The sequence below is a fragment of the Manacus vitellinus genome, unplaced genomic scaffold (genome assembly GCF_001715985.3).
Source record: "Manacus vitellinus isolate BGI_N305 unplaced genomic scaffold, ASM171598v3 scaffold_21_pilon, whole genome shotgun sequence".
Taxonomy (NCBI): domain Eukaryota; kingdom Metazoa; phylum Chordata; class Aves; order Passeriformes; family Pipridae; genus Manacus; species Manacus vitellinus.
The window spans coordinates 7,129,269-7,147,964 of record NW_021939546.1 but is presented as its reverse complement, the minus strand read 5'-3'; the positions used below and the strand labels follow the sequence as shown (position 1 = coordinate 7,147,964).

The 18,696-nt window shown below is 43.2% G+C and overlaps 1 protein-coding gene across 8 annotated transcripts in view; it reads right to left on the bottom strand.

Annotated features, from left to right (window-relative positions):
- The window catches only part of DAB1 (DAB adaptor protein 1), a 433,753-nt gene that overhangs the window by 226,889 nt on the left and 188,168 nt on the right, over positions 1-18,696 (bottom strand). The gene's annotated exons all lie outside the window — the stretch shown is intronic.

Genomic DNA, 18,696 nt, shown 5'->3' with positions numbered 1-18,696 from the left:
TGCTTACCTGCCCTCCCCTTGCTCCCTTGAGTTTCTAAGTAATGTTCTAGACACTACAAGTCAGGCCATGGCTCCCATGTCACCAGCTCTGCAAAGACTTTGCAATCAATGTTTAGTGCCTGATGATATACAAAAGCTACTGCAGAGCAATTCACAACACACACACACATACAGAGCACAAAGCGAGCAGATGGGACTCAGAGCACAAAGAGGATAAAACATCATTTTAACAAAATCCGTTTGTTCAGATGACCTGAACTTGAAATTAAGGTGTTAAAATCCAAGACAAAGAGGATTTCTGATTGGCAGCTAGTGATGTCATTCCTGTGCCAATTACAGAGGGAATTCATGTGGCTGCCTTTAAAAAGAAATAATTCCCTCTCTGATACAGCAATAAGACATTGTAGACAGCCCATTTGCAGGGGATTACACGGCACTTCTCAGGTAGTTAAAGTCACTGAGCCTTTTGACCTTGTGCCTCCTAACACTACTGGAGGTATAATCACACTGCTTATCATGTGTGTCTTATTGTTTAAACAAAGCCCAGCCACCCAGCAAACTGAGCCCTGAACCTCGGGCTCATTGGCTATGAATTATTATGCTGAAACAACATAAATGTAATAAACAGAGCTATTTATTAGTTTATTCTATGATTTCAGAAATGACTACACAGACTAAGAAACGAGAGGAAGGCTGTGCCAGGCCAGAATGAAAGCATTTCTCAGGTCACTGCCTTAAACAGAGATATTTCATGCTACCACAATGCTTACACAGGACAAGTAAATCTTTGCACATTGCAGTCTTGAAGTCACTAGAACTAATTGTCTCTCCAGATGGGATCTGAGCTTACTCGCTGTCATAACGTTCACATATAATGAACATCAGGCAAGGTGAAAATTGATATCAAGAGCCCTTCTAAGAGCTAAAAAGTTAACACCTAAATTGGAAATCAATATATGCTTTAAGTATTGATCAGCAGAACAGAAATCTTCAGGGTTTTGCCTCTGCTGAGTGAATACTGTTGTAGGTTGAGCTGAAGTCCACTGAAAAACCATACTTTTAACAGTTGTTTTTAAAAAAATGCACAAAACAACACAACCCTACACTTTATAGAGTGATTGCCTAACTCTACCACAGCCATGTGCACCTGTGCAGAACAACCAGGAACATGCTAAGACACGTGAGGGGTGACTTTTTGTCTATCTGTTAGTTTTTGAAGTAATGCTTGTTTCCTCAAGACAAACAGCAAAGACCAGAAGAAACCACAGCTGAGAAGCACCACCTTTGAGGAGCATCACCTTTGAGAAGGATGAATGGCTTTTGGTACAGGCATGGGAAGGGCAGGTCTGTGCCTCCTGATGGAGCATGGGGCAAAGATTTTGAGCTTGCTCAGCACATGGAAGCCCAGATCTCATCTCTGCAACGCAGTTCACAGGCCTCTTCTTACTCTGCACGTAGAACTGCACAAAGGCAACTATATTGCTTTGGGAATTAGTATCTCTATACAGTGCCCTGCTCTGCAGAGGGGACACACCTCCTTGGGTCAGTACTAGGTGAAGAGCAGCTGCAGAATATGTCATCCCATGCTGTGTATCTGCTCAAAGCAAGCTTTTCAGACTTACTGATGAATGAAATAGCTGTGAAAAACAAATGTCTTACTGTTTGAGTCCTCCAGCCTGCAAGGAAGCAGGAATTTCTGTGCACTACATCAAAGAAACACTTGACCCTGTGTGATCAATTCCTCCTCCTAATTATTACACACCGAAAGACCTGAATTCCTGCTAAGTCTCTCAGGTGAAAAGGGCAAGAATATCTCAGAAAAGGTTAGAAAATCCGTACATTTCTATAAATATTTGTTGGTCTGCATTCCTTTAACTTTGCATGATTAAATACAGCCTGCTTCTGTTCTTCCACTTTATCCTCCGGGGAAATTTATCATCAAAATTATTGTACAGCATTCATTACTCTAGCCTCATTTAAAACCTTGCCCTACTTATTATTTAGGCTGCAAAAAAAAAATGTTGCTTTGTATAGTATTTCCTATAATAGTCTCAATCATTACATTAAAAGATTGCTGTAAGGCAGCTTAGCCTGCATTAGAGAAAAATAAAGTGGGATGCCATAGTTAAGTGTTACAGTTCTTATTCAGCTTTTGTTTCCCAAATCATAAGAATGCAACGTTTCAGTTCCTTAAAAGGCTCTCACTGCTCATTAGCAACATTCAGGACTTAAGTCCCTGGCTTTAAAAGGTACATCCAGTGCTTCTTTTCCAGTTTAAAAGGTGGTGGGGAAAGGCAGAGAGATGGGAAGGAATGGAATGGAAGGGAGGCAGGAAGCTCCATCAACTCAATGGGCGGGGAACACAGCTGTGACAGTCAGAGCAGCAGGGAATGCAAACAAATGAATTTTTTTTTGAACTCTTATTCAAAACTTTTTTTTAGTACAGCAAGACAGACATGGCTATTTAAAAGAAACAAGATACTGTATCTACAGGGAGGGAGAAAATTGAACTGGTATATGAAGCCTCTTAATTTGGGTTCCTTCATTAACAGGACTACCCTGATGCTGAGTACCACTGCTGGTGTTTCAGATAACATTATGTATGTGTTTATCCAATCCTAATGTACTTCTGAAAAAGGATCATTAATCCAAATCTGAAGACACTGGTACAGCTGCCCCTGAACTGCACACCCCCTCGGAGAGGTTATCAGGGAGATGGCATCTCCTCTCCCATTAGCAGCTCCAACAAGATCTTCTGCAGGGATTGCTGAACTGAAGACTTATTTCTAGTTTGAGCACAGCAAATTCAAACTGAAAACACAGGCTGGGCAAAAGCCATGCATGAACACCGACCATTTTTTGGAGGTTATGTCATGTGTCTATTGGCTTGTTTAGGTTGTTCTGACCTTCCTCAGTGCTTTCTCTGGAGCTGGCTGACCCCAGAGGCTTTTTGCTATCCACAAACCTAGCTACTCATCCCACATCAAAAACCTGATATAGGACCTAGGGACATACAAGGAACCCCTGGTTTAACCCTCTGCAATGGTGAAAATTGCCCGCTTATACCTAATCTTTGCTGCAGGTTTTGATTCCCGACTATATTTTTCCCTTTCACCTGCCTTCCTTGTCTTTCTGACTGTTTTCTGTGAGAGGCCTTGCAAAAGACCTTTCAGTATCGTAAATAAATGAGATAAGCCAGTTCCTCTCTCTTCCTTCTTATTGACAAGTTCAAAGACTTCTAAGAGATTAGGAGTGAAAGACTGTAAGTGACCTGCTGGGTCATCAAGCCTAGGCTTTTCCTATCACTTCCAGCCACATCCTACACTACCTTTCTACTGGATAAGCCTGATTTTATCAGCATCTCCCAAATGTTTTCTTTTTTTTTTCTTATCATTTGAACCAGTTTACCAGGTACAAATGAAAGGCTTAGTGGTCTGTAACTCCCGGGATCATTTTCTTCCTGGTGTCACAAGAAGGCATCTTGTCCTTTCTATCCATTGTGCAGACATACTCCTCATCACCCATGGGGAGGGAAAAGAGGTAAGTTTTGGTGGAAGGGAAGAGAACAGGACAGTGGAGGTGATGTTCATATAAGATGTACTGCCAACTCCAGTACATGCAATGCACTGAAAAATGGTGAAACAATGAAAATTCTTGTTTTATCATAGAATAGTTTGGGTTGGAAGGGACCTTAAAGATCATTTAGTTCCAACCCCACAGCCATGGGCAGGGACACCTTCCACTAGAGAGAGCAGTCAAGGCAGGGATCAATATTTCCCCTGGCTATTATTTTGTCATTAGACTTCACAGATAAATACATATTATTTTCTTCTTTACCCCTAATTGTATGGACTCAGAGTTAATAATGAAAAATATGCAACATCCTGCTATTTGTCATGCACCAAACACAGCTTTCCCATCGGTCTGGTCAGCAGAAGCTGTTTCTGATCTGTTCCAATGACTGTCTGTGGCTGGAGGGACTAAGCTCATTAGCTGTGCTGTGCTCCACAGGGGCAAATTACCGTCCACCAACCCCAAAGCTGCCTCAACACCCAGCTCTGGGTGCCAGCAGCTGCCTAGCACATCAAGATGCACACTGGCAATCTCACTACCTTTCAACAAAATCCACTGGAAAACTCATCATGCCAAAATACACCTTTTGCTGTAAAAGGGAGTTTCCCAAGAGGTAAGGGTTTTGTGTGTCCTCTCCCCAGCAGCCATTTCAAGCGCATAAAAAGCTTTAGGCTTGAAGCTGGCTGTGAAGAGCAGCAGAGATCTCACCCAAAGGAGATGCCACTTTGGTTCAGGGCCAGGATAGGTCAAATATCACTGCAGTGCTCTGGTCACAGGCAATTTCCAGCAGGGCTGAGCCACAGCCCTTTAACCCTCGTGCTACACAAACGCTCTGGGTTACAACACTCATACGAGAGAGAGCAGTTTGCCACCCTCTCTGAGTCCCTAACAGCCCCAAACCTCTTCTCACACGCAGCAAACATTTTACTATGACATGATTTCACCTCCTGAAACTGATCCATAAAAACACTTCAGTGCAACCAAAACATCTCCTTAGATCAGGTTCTTGTAGTAACCTTGAGAGCATGCAGGGGTGCACGGGGCTCGAAGTGGGGGCACCTACTAATGCAACATAAACAAGGAAGGGGGTGAACCTGAGCAGATCCTCAACACTTGGAGAGCAAGGGGAGGAAGACATTTGGCTTTTTTTTTTTTAGTGATGCATTAATTCTATAATTTGCAATGCTTCTCTTGCTGTCCCACACACAGCACAAAAAGAGGTCCAGAAACAGGTTGACTTGCCAGTTCTGTGCAATCACGGTCTGAGCCCAGCTTCTCTCCAGCCCTATGCTCAGACAGGTTATCATTCAGACAAGAATGGGATTTCAGACAGGTCTTCTGCCCCTGGATTTGCATCATTCCACATCTAGACAATTTTTCTGAATTTGTTTTCCAGATGCTTCTGGCAGCGTCTGCCCTTTCTCGGTGTGTCACGCCAGTGGCATCCCTGTGGTGAGTGTAAAAGGGTCTGAGGAAGTTATTTCAAGGGATGCTGGGCAGCCCACCTCAAGGAAAAACTACTGCTGGGTAAGAGTCATACTGGGCTCCCTGACACCTACAGTGTCATCCTAAAGCCATGGTTCAGGCGTAGAACTGTAAAATGAGCATTTTCCTCACAACGATGCTCTTGTACCTGAGTAGAAAGCAGTTCTCAAAATCCCATTTAGGGTATCAAATATGAACAGGACAAGGCACTGTGGACTTTACCTTCCATACCACTTCTCTCTCTGGGGAACATCTACTAATTTGATCACCTTCCCCCTCTACCTCACCTGTTTTTTGGGCAGACTCCATTCCCATCTACCACCGAGTCCCTCTCCTGCACAGATGTCTGAGCTTCATGCAGCTAAAACCTGTCTGATAACATCCATCACCACCTTGTGTGCTATGGGATTCAACCATGAGTGCATGAGTGCCACTACTCTGATGAAAGTAATGAAAACTGATTATTTCATCGTGTGATTTGCAGTGGAAAGAAAGGCTGATTTTCACTTTTGAGTGGTTGGATCTAATTCTTTGTCATGAGTTCACTGTCACCTTCCCCTCCCCAGCCTTTGAGTCTCTTATCTGTTAAAAATGAAAGGTTTTGAACAGGAGCAGGTGAAGGTCATCTCTGCCTGTGCTTCTGTTCCACAGCCAGTGTTGTAGAACAAATACTGATGAGGATCATGATGATAATGAGGAAAATAATAATGAGCATTGATCTCGATGGAGATGCTCCTCCGTTCTACCAGGCCACTGAGATGAGAATCAGGAATCCCCAGACATAAAGGATGTGTCACACTAAAGTTTAATTAACAGCAAATCACAACCCAAATGACATATTCCCCCCCCTCACACTCTCAATTTTCATAACTGACTTTTCACAACAAAACTCCAGGGGACATTTGGAAATAGAGAAGAAAGTAAAAACTTCTGCCTCCACGTACAGCTTGTTACACCAAGGGAGTCAGTCATCCGTGATCCCTCTCTGATTTTCTACAGCATAAGTCGTAAGCATCTTCAGTCTAGTCCATGGAGAGACAATAATACAGATGAGAGGAGAATTAGGTCCAAAGTGTTTCAAGAAGACACACTTGGCACATTATTTCACAGCTTCCTGTGCTAATGGCAACACATCACCTTGTGATAATGGTGCCATCCGTGCGTGTCAGCTCAACACACCAACGCTCTCCTGCTGCTAAAACAGGGGGTGCTGACGTCCAGTCAGACACTCTGCACTTCTCCAGCATGTCTCCTAGAATTTTCCCAACACAAACAAATTAACCTGGGTGAACTGCTCCGGAGAGCACCATTAGAGACAGCACAAGGCCTTGCTGGCAGGGTCCTCTTGTTTTCAGCAAGGAGGATTAGCTGGAGTCAGTCGTGGCACTATGGCACAAGAAGCTCTACAGATTTCTAAGGTTGCTCATAACTCCTATCAGGATCAGAAGATATCAATGCTCTAGGGAAAGTCATGTAGCTGTATATAACCAAGAAACAGTGCTCAGGACTGAAGTATTTGCTTTCCAGGTATGATTTTTGCAATTGATGTTTCTGTAATATAAATATTTTTATCTAGCTTTGAAGTACCAGACATTTCAAAGTCTTTTCCAATAATTACAAAACATTTTTTGATTGGCACACTCCTCTATAACTGCCCATACAAGAGATCATGAAGGTAAACATGGGTTCCCTTTCTGTCAAGACCTATGGGAGGCCTTGTTTATGAAAAATTCTTTAAAAGACTCTTTTTATAATAAACACTATGAAGTAGTTGACTAATTTTATGGACTAAGTAGGAGGAAGTAAGGAATATCTCAGACAATTCCATGCATTTATATCCATTCCATATTAACTCATTATGTATTGATCATGGAAAGAATAAATTGTTTAGATTAAATCAATCTCCAGAGGGATAAGGTCATATTCTTGTGCTATTAACTGCAGTTGGCCACTTAACAAGAGATACCAGCAGAATAGTTAAAAAACCAGGTACATCTTCCATTGATAACCTATCTCATAAACATTCCCCATGGAAAACTTCACATAAAACCACAGCTAAATTCAGAACACAATAGGAGATATATAACACATGAGTTTCAGAGTCCCACACTATTATCCAGCCCTCTCTCCTCCCTGCAAGCAGCTTCTGCTCAACAAAAACGGCACTTCCTGACATGAGGAGATCCATGTGATGAAGCAAAGGCCCAAAGAAGAAGGACACAAAGCTGCACAACCTCATCCCTCCTGCATGGCTGTGTCCTGCATGGGCAGAACCAACATTTACTGGAAGAGTCAGTTCAGGGCAGGCCAGCAGCAAGGAATTCTTGATCCTATCTTTGGCAGAAAGAAATAATCGTAGTTTAAAAAAAATTAAGTGAGAAATAAAAGGCCAAGTTTGTATAAAATTCAAGCAAGCCAGTCTAGCAAATCATAACTTAGACAGCTTAGAGTGCTGTAAGACAGGGATCTGTAGCCTAATTGAAGTGAATAGCTTGAAGTGCTCTGCTATTAGAGAATCAAAGCTCTGGCGTCTCAGCTCCAGTATCTGTGGAACAGCAGTAAAAAGTGTTTGCCCACCTTACAGAGATAATAGGAGCGGTTACTTTTATGTAGAAATGTGATCATGTAAAAAGCACTGTGGTATAAAAGTGCTAAATATTATTATTAGGTGTATGTTTTGGTACTCCAAAAAATACAATTCATTCAAGCTCTTCTATTTCTTTGACACTTGTAACAGGCTTCCAATGTGGCTTAAAACCTCTGCTCAAAAATAAACATCAGAATAATGAGCTTTCCTTATTTAATTCACCAAATAGGCACAATAAGCTCATGTTTAAACAAAAAATGAAAAGGAAACTTGCTGCTGTGCCAGAACAGCAGCACAATCAATTTTAATTAGCATTGCTCATTGTGGGAAATGATAAGGTATCAGTCATAGTAATTGGTGGTGTTGACAATTAGTCAAAGTTATTAACATCTCAAGACCCAGGACAAAAAAAGCTCCCTGAATTTTAAATATCTGGAGAAGGCTAGCTTTGAAATTCTTAATTTTTGCACAGTCTGAAAACATTGCTCAGATTTATTATTTGTTAGCTTTCCATCAGAGCACAAGTGCTGGAATAACACAGCCAACCCGACTGTCACCGGTGCTTGATCAATACGAGTTTTCCAGGGAGAGCTGCTGTGAGTGGGGCTCCCTCCTCTCTTCCAGAGCTCTGCTGCCTCCCCGCTTCCCACCCCTCTCCCTTTGTTTCCCTTTGCCTGCTCTGGATGCTCATCCCAGATCCTATCCCAGGCTGAATGGATCAAGGAATGTTCCCAGCCAAGGGAAGCGCCTTCAGCTCAGAGCTGGAGCATCTCCAAACCCCACATGGTCCCATCCAGGAAAACAAGTCCTTAGGGTACACAGAGTGAGGGTGGGTACTGCCATACAAGCAGCTGCTACTTGCAGATACTGCCTGGACCACATCTTTTAAAGGCCAGTATGAGCAATTCCTCAGGCTTCTGAGAAGCTCAGGTCTAAGTCAAAGCTCAAGTATAAGTCAAAGCCTACGACAAGTCCCCAGACCTGGTATAGGGTACTTCAGGGCTTTGACCTGGTCTCGTTTACCCCTGGGCAGCCCCACAACCATCCTGCCTGTGTTTGATATCTGACTGCTGCTGAAAGAGGATCTGTGCTGGCAAAGGAGGCCAGTGATTATATGAACCAGCTGAGCAAACCAGATAGCCCATCTGCATGGTTTAGGTGAGAATTGACACAAAGATTTCTGATGTTTCAGGAAAGTTAATGGGTTAACGTTATTTTGCTGATCATCAAAACCATAAAGTGTCCATGGCACAGGAGATTGTACTTGTACCTTCATGTTTTAGTTGGGAATTACTGAGACACCCAGTAAGCAAATGCTGAGAGCAGATGATCCAGTTGCAAATGGATCACTTATGGACTCAGCTGATGCTAAAAAAGGCAGAAAAAGATCGTCATCAACTGAAGCAAAAAGCATTTAGTCAATCTGACGGAGTCCTGACCACCCACCCTAGAAGACAAAAATCATGGTAACACTCTGTCAATTGTTTTCTGCTAGAAGAGTTCCAGTGAAAACTCAATATATTCCACTTCCCACACCCTTCTGTACCTTTACTGTAAATAAGATGTGTATAATACTGCAATAACCATCATTCTGGTGTAAGTAGGTGTTACAGTTTAAAATAGCAGAGGTGACATGTATTACTCATTTGTCTTTTTACTCACTTTAATGTGTTTATTTGTATGGAAATTAAAACCCAGGTAAAAATACCATCTCTCTCCCAAGCATATGTATCTGTTACACAACGACAGTGATTCTTCTGACCCTAGGCAATTACCACTCCCAAACTGGCTCAGCCTTTCAAGCAACACAGTAAAATATGAGGCTGCCACAAAGGAATAAATCCCACCTGGCAAATGCTGCCAAGCAGCACCACTGGCGTAACTGTCAGAGAACACAGTCTTGAAAGAAACTCCTCCAAAATCCAACTGAGATTCAAAGCAAAGAAACTCTGATTTAAATTCCCCCTCAGCCACCGACCCACGGCAGCAGCGGGGCTCTGCCACTGCGGCCGCAAGATAAACACCATTTTCAAGGTCAATTTCCTATGACCACTTGCTTCATTTCTCATCATTTTCTGTCCAACTTCATAGATTACCACTTAAAATTGATTTATTCTTTCCCTTTCTAGCATTACTTTGCACTTCATTTAAGAGGGGGGCGGGGGGGATTTTCTCTCCGTTCCGTACAACGGCGCTGTCATAAGACGATGGGCTCAGCTGGGTTTCAATTGACTAAAACAACTGCTCAGTAAAGCAGCATGTCATAAAAAGCTAAACCAAACCAAGAGGCATCTTCCAACCATTTCCCCCTCTCCTCCCTACTGCTAGAAATATTGTTTTTCAGATACAGTGACTTGAGTTTTTACGTATGGAGCTCTGATTGTAAAGAAATGTTTTAATAGCCTCTAGTAGAAAACAAAAGTTGTGTTGAGGTCTTCCCAGGGTTTGAGGTTCCTTCTGCAGGCCGGTAGCACTCACACTTGAGATCAGATTAAAGCTGACAGAGATGAAACTATGCTGGCCCACATCCTTGGGCTTGCTCCAGGGCCTCTCATCTGCATTTCATCCTGATGTAAGCACATGTTCCCATCATTGGTACACTCATCTGCATCACTCTGAATGTTAATCACAGGCTAACCCAATTTCTTCAGCAAATTTATTACTTACTGTTCATTAAAGTTCATAAAACCTAATGTGAGCCTGAAATAAGCGGAACTCCCTTACCAAGGAGTCCTCAGTGACACGGCAATTCAGAGGCAGCAACGTCAGCCCAAGGAGCTCCTCCTTCAGAGGTGGGTGCCAGAATCTTTCGCGTGTTCTCCAGGGGATGCAAGGGGAGGGGAAGCAGGCAATGGGGTACAAAGAGCTCTCACAGCCCTTTAGAAAGCTCTAAAACTGGCATCTTTGTAGGAACTCGCTTATCGAAACAAACCCAGAAGGTTTTCAGAATTGTCTAAAGATATTTTTTCGGTGCTCAGACAACGGTCATGTGCTTCAAACCAAGCGTGTGCTTAAATGCTTTGCTAAGCAGGGCCCGAAGAAGCTGCACTTGTGTTTTTCACACTGGAAAGGGATTATCTAATGTATTCTAGTCAACAGCCAGAGAGAGTAAACATTACCATCTACCTCCCCAATGAACTCTGTGCATCTGAAATTATCTGTATTTCCTACACCAGTTCCTCAAAACCTCAGGAACACACACAAATCCAAGCCTCCAACATCCCGAGTGGAAACTGCTAAAATTCTCCAAAGGACATTATGATTGAAATATTCAATCAGATGATGCTACCATCAGAATAATGAAGCCTTTGGAGGATTTGCTTCATTGAGTGTAAAATAATTTTGAGAGACACTTGAAAGGAAGAAACCACGTCTGTGGGAAGAAACATGACCGACTTTTTGCCAGAAAGAGGATTATTCTGCAAGCCAGAAAATGACACCTCTTGGTAACCCAACATCTGATCTGCTTCTAGGCTAAAATTAGATGCCCAAAATATATAAATATAGTTTTTACACAGCAGTGTAAATGAAAATACATGTGTCGAGAAAAGAAATTACAGATGTTTATTCTCCATTCCTCAAAATTTCCATAACCACAGAATGAATCCAGCCTGAAATTACAAATTTGCTCTCTCCTTTAATTAAATCCATTTGCATTTTTTCTCGGCTGATTAAATAATAGAAAAGCAGAAAGGTGAAGGCAGGTTTTGTGATTAAGACACTGGACAAAGACCCGGGAGAGCTGCATTCAATTCCTGGTCCTGCCACAGAGTTCCTCTGCAACCTTGGGCTTAATCTCCTTGTACCTCTTTTCCCCATCTGTGGAAGACGGATAATATTACACTCCCACAGTTTCCATCTTGCCTACTAGATCATGAACTGTGCAGGGAAAGGACTATTTATTAAACCTTGTAGGAACAACACTCCCACAACAGGAAGGGGATTGGAGTGGGATCTCCTGCTGCCCTGCCCCTTCAGATTCACAGTGGCAGCAGAAAGCCCAATCTCTCACCGCCATCGCCATGTGGGCCAAGCCTGGGTGCAAGGAATGTAAAATAGGCTCAAGGGAAGCAATGCAGGGCTTCTCAGTGACTGTTGTGCCCATTTTTTACATAAGGAATGCTTTGGGCTTGCTAAGGTAACTCCAAAGCGTGGGTATGTGAGCTGTGCACAGCGATGGAACAGGAGCTCAGCAGGGTGAGGTTTGCACCAAAGGACAAAGCAAGACAAGGCTGAACTTTTTATCACATTCTGTTTTCCAGGTCCTAATCCCATTTCACAGCACATGGCATTATACAGCACTGCATTTTTTGCAAGCAAGGCTGAGGTGCAACCTAATGAGGGTGTAAAACCCGACTTTAATAAGGCCAAAATGCCCACAGCTCTCCACAGGGACAGGGCTATGGATGAAGCCTGCAGCTGAGTGATCACAAACACCGCACAGAGAAAGCGGGAATTCATCTTGGGAAAGAGACTAGAGCCTAACAGAATTATTTTAGAGCACAACACACCAAGCTGTCTTCATCACCACTATTACTCTTGCCCAGCTTGACTGCGAGCATATCGCATCAAATCGACGGAAGGAAAATTAATATCTTCAAAAGGAAACAGTTCACCACATCACACATAGTCCAGCTACCATAATGATAAGTTCCCTGATAGCAATCATCTTCAAAACCCCAGTGGTTATAAGAGACTCTATGGAATTCATCATTTTTGATGGTTTTTTGTTTTTTTCAATTGAACCAAAATACAGTTTTGAAAGAATATTCCTAGCTATGCTGTTTTAAGGGATTAACAACCCATTATGTACTAGAGCATACATACATAATGGAATCAGCAAACAGGAATCAGCGAGTAATCTTCTGTCTCTACGAAAACTAATGTGTAATTGCCAGAAGCACCAGGGGAATTTCTGCCTTTTGTAAAGCTTCGGGAGGTGACTGTCATCAAATTTGACAGAAATACAGAGCACAACGACCAGTTACGGGCATGAAAGGGAATGGTTACTGTTTCATACAATAACAAACTTTCACTACAGTTGGGAGCTAAGCCTGTGTATTGATTTGCAGATGCAAGTGCTAACTGTTATTATTTAGTAGATTATGGGAACAGAAAATAGAGCTTCTGAACACTACAGACAAAGAGAGACATGATATGCAAGATGAATTTTATGAAGCATATTTTCTTCATGGAGCCTTTACATTGATACAGTCTCAGTGTAATTCCATAAACGGACAGCCGTGATCAGACAGCTGATAGGCAGCACACTTCCCTAAGCAATTGCTTTTCCATTAAGAACTTGCATCAAATGAAAACACCATGGGGGAGAGCAGAGCATGAAGAATAAATATCAGAGTGAAACCCAGAAATGTGGCAATATCACAGAACTAAACCAAAGCCTGTGGCTTTACAGAACAAACACATTCACAGTGTTTTGGTGTGAGCGAGCACCAAAAGTGAAGCACCACAAAAAACCCTCCTATGTGACCATCTTCAGGTTCATGGGCAGGGGGATCTGCAAAGTTACCTCCTGGGGAGATGGTTTTACTCACATGCCATGGAATGCTGGAGGAAAGGCTGCATGTCCTGCACAAAACCTCAGCACTAATGCATCTGATCGCACCGATTCCACTGCAAGGAATTGTCTTAAAGAGAGAAGCAGCAAAAGAAGCACTTAAACACAGATCCTGCAAGCTCTAAAAGGATTACCGGAGCACTGTTCCAGCTGCCTTCTCTAGAAGGCAGCTACTGGCACCCAGAGAGGAAAGAAAATAGCTGCAAACCCTGCACAGCCTCATGCCACACCTGAGGCTCGACGTGTCGCCCTGCTCTGACCACAACTCGACGAAGTTCATGTTGAAATTGGACACACTCAGGCCTGCACGCTGCATCTGGCAGGATAACTATTCGCTGAATTTTCCTCTTCCTGCTCTTTTATTCCCTTTTAATAATTGCATTTAGATCCTGTGGCTAAGGAATTACTGATAAAAGTAGCACTTGAAAAAAAAAGATTTTTTTACTGTTTTGAAAGCCATCCCAACCCAGTGCAGCATGTAATATGCTTGAAAACAATTCAGCACACCCCACTGTAAACATCCACAGCCAACTTCCGCAGAACTCTTCTCATGCTTAGGAATACAGAAGAAGACAATGTCAAGTGGGATTTTCACTACAGATTAGGAGGTTTCTTCTAAATAACTTATTAAAAGGGCTGAAATGTCCTAATGTGTCCCATGGAAGATGGAAGGCTCCTTTGAGAACACTTCCAGGGAAAAGATGGACAGAAAGACATGTATTTGCCCAAATCGCTGTGACAGAGTTAACTCATGGATTTCTTGCAAAACAAAATATTTCTAGTGTTACACTCTCTACTTTTATTCTTTGAAGTTTCTCACTCTAAAGGAGGCAGCAGAGTTTCTGGTACCGGTACCAAACCCTACTAAAGAGCACAAGTGAGGGCAGACTCTTTCTTGAAAGCTCATGTAGTACCTACTGCCATCAAGGGAGGGATGCCAATAAGATGTTATCCAAATAACTTCTAAGATTTGTACAATCCCACTCCATAACACACAATTCCTGCATGCAAATAGAAGGTCTAGATTCTTATCTGGTATCTCTTTGTCCTCAGAAAGACACATGATGAGAAATAAATTGTCAAAGACTTTAAAAGCTCAGATCAGATGGTCGTGTCCAAGGCAGTGGAGAAGCCCATATATCCATCAAACTTCAGGTAAGAAGCTGATTACAGCAGCAAGATTTTGAACAGAGCTGCAGGATCACGAGGCAGAGGATGAGATCTTTTAGTCTCTTATTTTTACCCAATGACTGTGTAAGATGCCGTAATCAATCATAACCATGCTAAGAATAGCATCGCAGTGCTGGAGCAGAGGCAGTCCTCTACAGGCATTGCTTATTCCGGAGCTGCTCCAGATGAAAAGATGCTGCTTGAGAGAGCTGTGGCAGAGTTTTGTGTCCTATGGCTGAACCCCACCATCCAAAGCCATGACACGAGGTTTTACCACTGTAACTCCCTTGCATTAATCCATCACATTAATCCATCGGGAGCTTTGCGGGATAACTTTCCCCCTCTATTTTCTGAGCAAGTCACACACAAACAGCTGCTGGCCAAGCCATAATACCACACACAGGTGTTCAAAAGCAATGTTGAAAATATAAAACAATACAGACTGTTAAAATTCATGTAATTCCTTATAGATTTCTATCAGGGCTGAGGAATCAGGTGCATGAGAGCAAGCAATGCTATGGATAACATACGTACTTCTTCAAACCTTATTATGCTGTAGCACATCAGTATTCCAGCAACATCTTGGGTAGGAAGTTGTAGTGATATTGATAAATTATATTCTGTCCACATCACTAGGGTGCCAGTAATGTTCAAAATGCCTGGAGGATCAGTGGGTGACTCTTACAATGTATATATAAAGAGAAATCTTGTTTTGTCTCCCTAGAGACAGTTTTTCTTCTAATGGAGTGTGGTCAGAGGGGTTCTGCTTAATTCATGCATTTAACTCTTGATCTCCATCACTTCACAGTGGTTTTGTGCTAACTACAATGTATAGAGGCCATTAGGCAGTCAGACTAAGATTGACTTTTCTTACTTCATGGATTATACAGAAGGAATGGGAGCAAGTCAGGTTCATTAGCATATGTTTAAAGAGTTCGTGGGGTTGGCAGTAGCAGAAAGTACCCAGCAACCAGCAGAGACGTTTAATTCTAAACCTTACACATCAACAATAAAAGGAATATGTCTCCTTCTCACTGTTATATCATTAAATGAACCAGAAGGAGCTAAACCAGGACCTCTGGAGGTGCTGACAACAGAGAGTTGTCTGAGCTTCACGGAGGATAACATGAATTTTAATTATTGTAGCAAACTAACTGTTAGAAGTGTTTATTCCCCTTCAGTGGAAGGAATTAGTGTTAGAACGTGTGCCTAAAGTCTTGTGGTGCAGCCAGGCATTCAAGGAGCTGGGCTGCGTGTTTCTAGAGCCCGGGGAGCTCCACTCCATCCTGGCAGCACCACAACCACCACAGCCTCTTGCCGGACACACCATGGGGATTTCTGGCCGTGTAACCTGGGCTCCTGCGTGCAAACCTCACACCTGAGGTGGGGACTGCACCTGGGAACGAAACAGATGATGCAGCATCCCTCTGGCACCCTCAGCTTCCTCATCCAGAGAAGCCAAGTAGTGCTGGCTTGCAAACAGGTGATTCGAGATGGATGAGTGAAGGTTGTTTTTCCACAGGGGACCATCCCTGCAGTGACGTGGCCAAACAGCACATCACTTATTCCTCATATCTCCCATTTTGCAGCTGGGCCCATTAGGGCTGATATGAAAACACCACTGTGCTCAGCATCAGCCCTGATTCCAGGGTTGCCTCGTCTGAGAACAGGAACCCCTCAGAGATGGGCATTATGACCAAGTGAGAGCAGCAGGAGTTTCAGCTACTTGCCACCCATCCTGCTTACAGCCCAGGAACCTAAGCCATTAAATGGCTTTCATGTGCCACTGCCAAAGGACAGCTTGGGAAATCTCACCGTGAGCAGTAAGGAGCACGTGGAGGTGAGGAAGATGCAGGGCCTGATGTGGAAAGGGGCAGCAAAGGGCTCTCCTGTGCCTTGTCTGCCCTCCAGCCCCTTTCCCAGGGCTGGTAGCCTCATCCTGGAGCTGAGAGCAGCATCCAGGCTCTCCCTTCCAGATCAGCAGCCGACAGAGAGCCATCTCCGCAGAGACAATTTAAGGCAGGGAGATAAGTAATGCTTTTTTCACACAAACCTCCGGAATAATAGACTTTGCTTTAACTGAGTTTCTGGGAATACGATAGGGCTGCGCTGCTTAATTCACAGAGACTGCATTTTGCTGCTTGTTCCCACCCCATACACACACATCCAAAAAAGGAAACCATTCCCTCGTGGATGTGAACCCTCTCTCACACAGGACTGTCTGTGGGTGTGAGCCACGAGGGGAGAAGCAGGGTAGCTCAACAAGCCCCCATGTGCCTATGCTGCAAACAACCTCCTTGCTGGGAATTTTGAAAAATGTCAGATATCAAGGAGCATATGTTCCTAGTGCCCCTGAGCAGTCACAGAACACTACATTTACAAACAGAGAAAACCAATTTGAATCACTCAGTACATTTGCATGCGCTGTCTGCAGGATGGTTTAGAATCAAGATTAATATGCAGATTGGAGCAGGGGGCTGTGATGACAGGCAGGGCCAGCCGGCTCTGTGGCCAGGGAGTGGTAATGAAGGATGCTCAGGGATACAGGAATGCTTCACAGAACCTCCCCAGGCAAACGATGATACAAAGGGTATTTACTGCTTTTGCAGGTTCACACCAGGGTGGTAAAGGTCATCTGAAATTAGATCTTAATCTTGTGTTCCAGCAGCTCACAGGGATGCGCTGTGCATCCTCTCAAATGCTCCTAAACCATGGACCTTCACCCTTCAGCATCTCCATCACCTTTCCTCGTGAAGAAATCAAGTTTGAAGGGCAAAATTAGGGAGGCAAAGCCTCCCTAAAGCCTCCTCACACATTCTCAAGCTGGTTTTATACAGTTACTGCTTTTAAGGAAACTGAGAATCTGGGGGGGTGGGGGTGTTTTAAAGTGCAAATTGCAACAAAAGGCCCTGCTTGCCGATGCCATCACAGTGGGTTCATCCTCAGTAAGATGTGGCTGCCACGCTCAGATTGAGCAGCTGGAGCTTTTGAAGCATAAGGCTCCGGTTTATCAGGTAAATAAGCCGGCGAGGTGATAAGCCACTCTCTGAAAACCCTTCAATAATCACACTGATATATGCCTTGAACTCACACTCTTTTCAGATTTCCCCAGCTTTTTAATGACAGAAAAGAAGATCTCAGTTTCAGAAATATTCAGTGTTCTCCATTGTCAGTCTCTAGCTTAAAAAATAATTAAGTTTACTCTCCTGCTAGCCTGTTATCAGGTCAGTGCAAGATGCTAAGAGATCAGTATGCCACCGTAAGAAATATTTCTGTCTATTTAACCCACTAATTCAATCTCAGTAAAGAATGAAACCCATGAAGTATCTACTTATAAAGTAAATACAGTAAGTAGAAATCAAATATTGGTCCTGTTTCAGGCCATTAGCTGAGAGGATGCTGGGAAGGTAACAGCCACGATTTTTATGGTGTTAAAAAGAAGTGGTTTGTTCCGAACCATCTTCGTTATTTTTTTTTTTATGCCCATAAGTGTCAACCTGAAATGTTGTGGGGAGCACTGGAGGAGAAGCACCCCAGCTGTGATCTGAGAAAACACTCCCAGGACGTGCTGCCCTTCTCTTAACACCACGGAGGTAAAAATATCAGACACCAAAAGGTGGATCCACACAGAGTTGAGACAATTATTGCCCACTCTCAACAGCTCATTTCAACATTTCCTTCTGTAAATGCAGCTTTGTGGACTGGCAGTTTCCATAAAGGTATTTGTTCTCCTTGGAATCTTCCAAGTATTTACCACAAAAGCCGGTGCCTCCCAAAAGAAAGTGTTTTCATTCAGCCATCCTCTCCCAGTGCCTTGGGGGGGGTTAATTGGATTACTTCATGGAGATTATTTTCCAGTACAGTCTAGACTTGAATATATTGGGATGTAGCATCTCTCATCACGCTGACAGGGGACTCCAGAACTCCATGGGTGGAGAGTCTCAGCACATGGAACGAAATGGAGGTGACATGGACACCGTGGTGGTGCTCACAAAGCCTCACCCAGGCACTTATCAAAATTTTCAGGGAGAAGAATTAAAAAATGTCCAGGTTTTATCATTCAGCAATTATTTTCTGAGCTAAACCAGCTCATTATGTCCCCTCTTCATCTCCTAACACACAGCGTTAAGCTGACTCCGGTCTACCTCTTCCATTCTGCAAATCCAGCAGAAACTGTCTATCCTGAATTCTCCATATCCATTCATCACACGAATTAATGTGGAAGTTTCAAGTGCCAAACTAATACAACTGTGGAGTGCAATTAAAAATGCATTTAATTCCACTAATATTTCACAAAGAATAT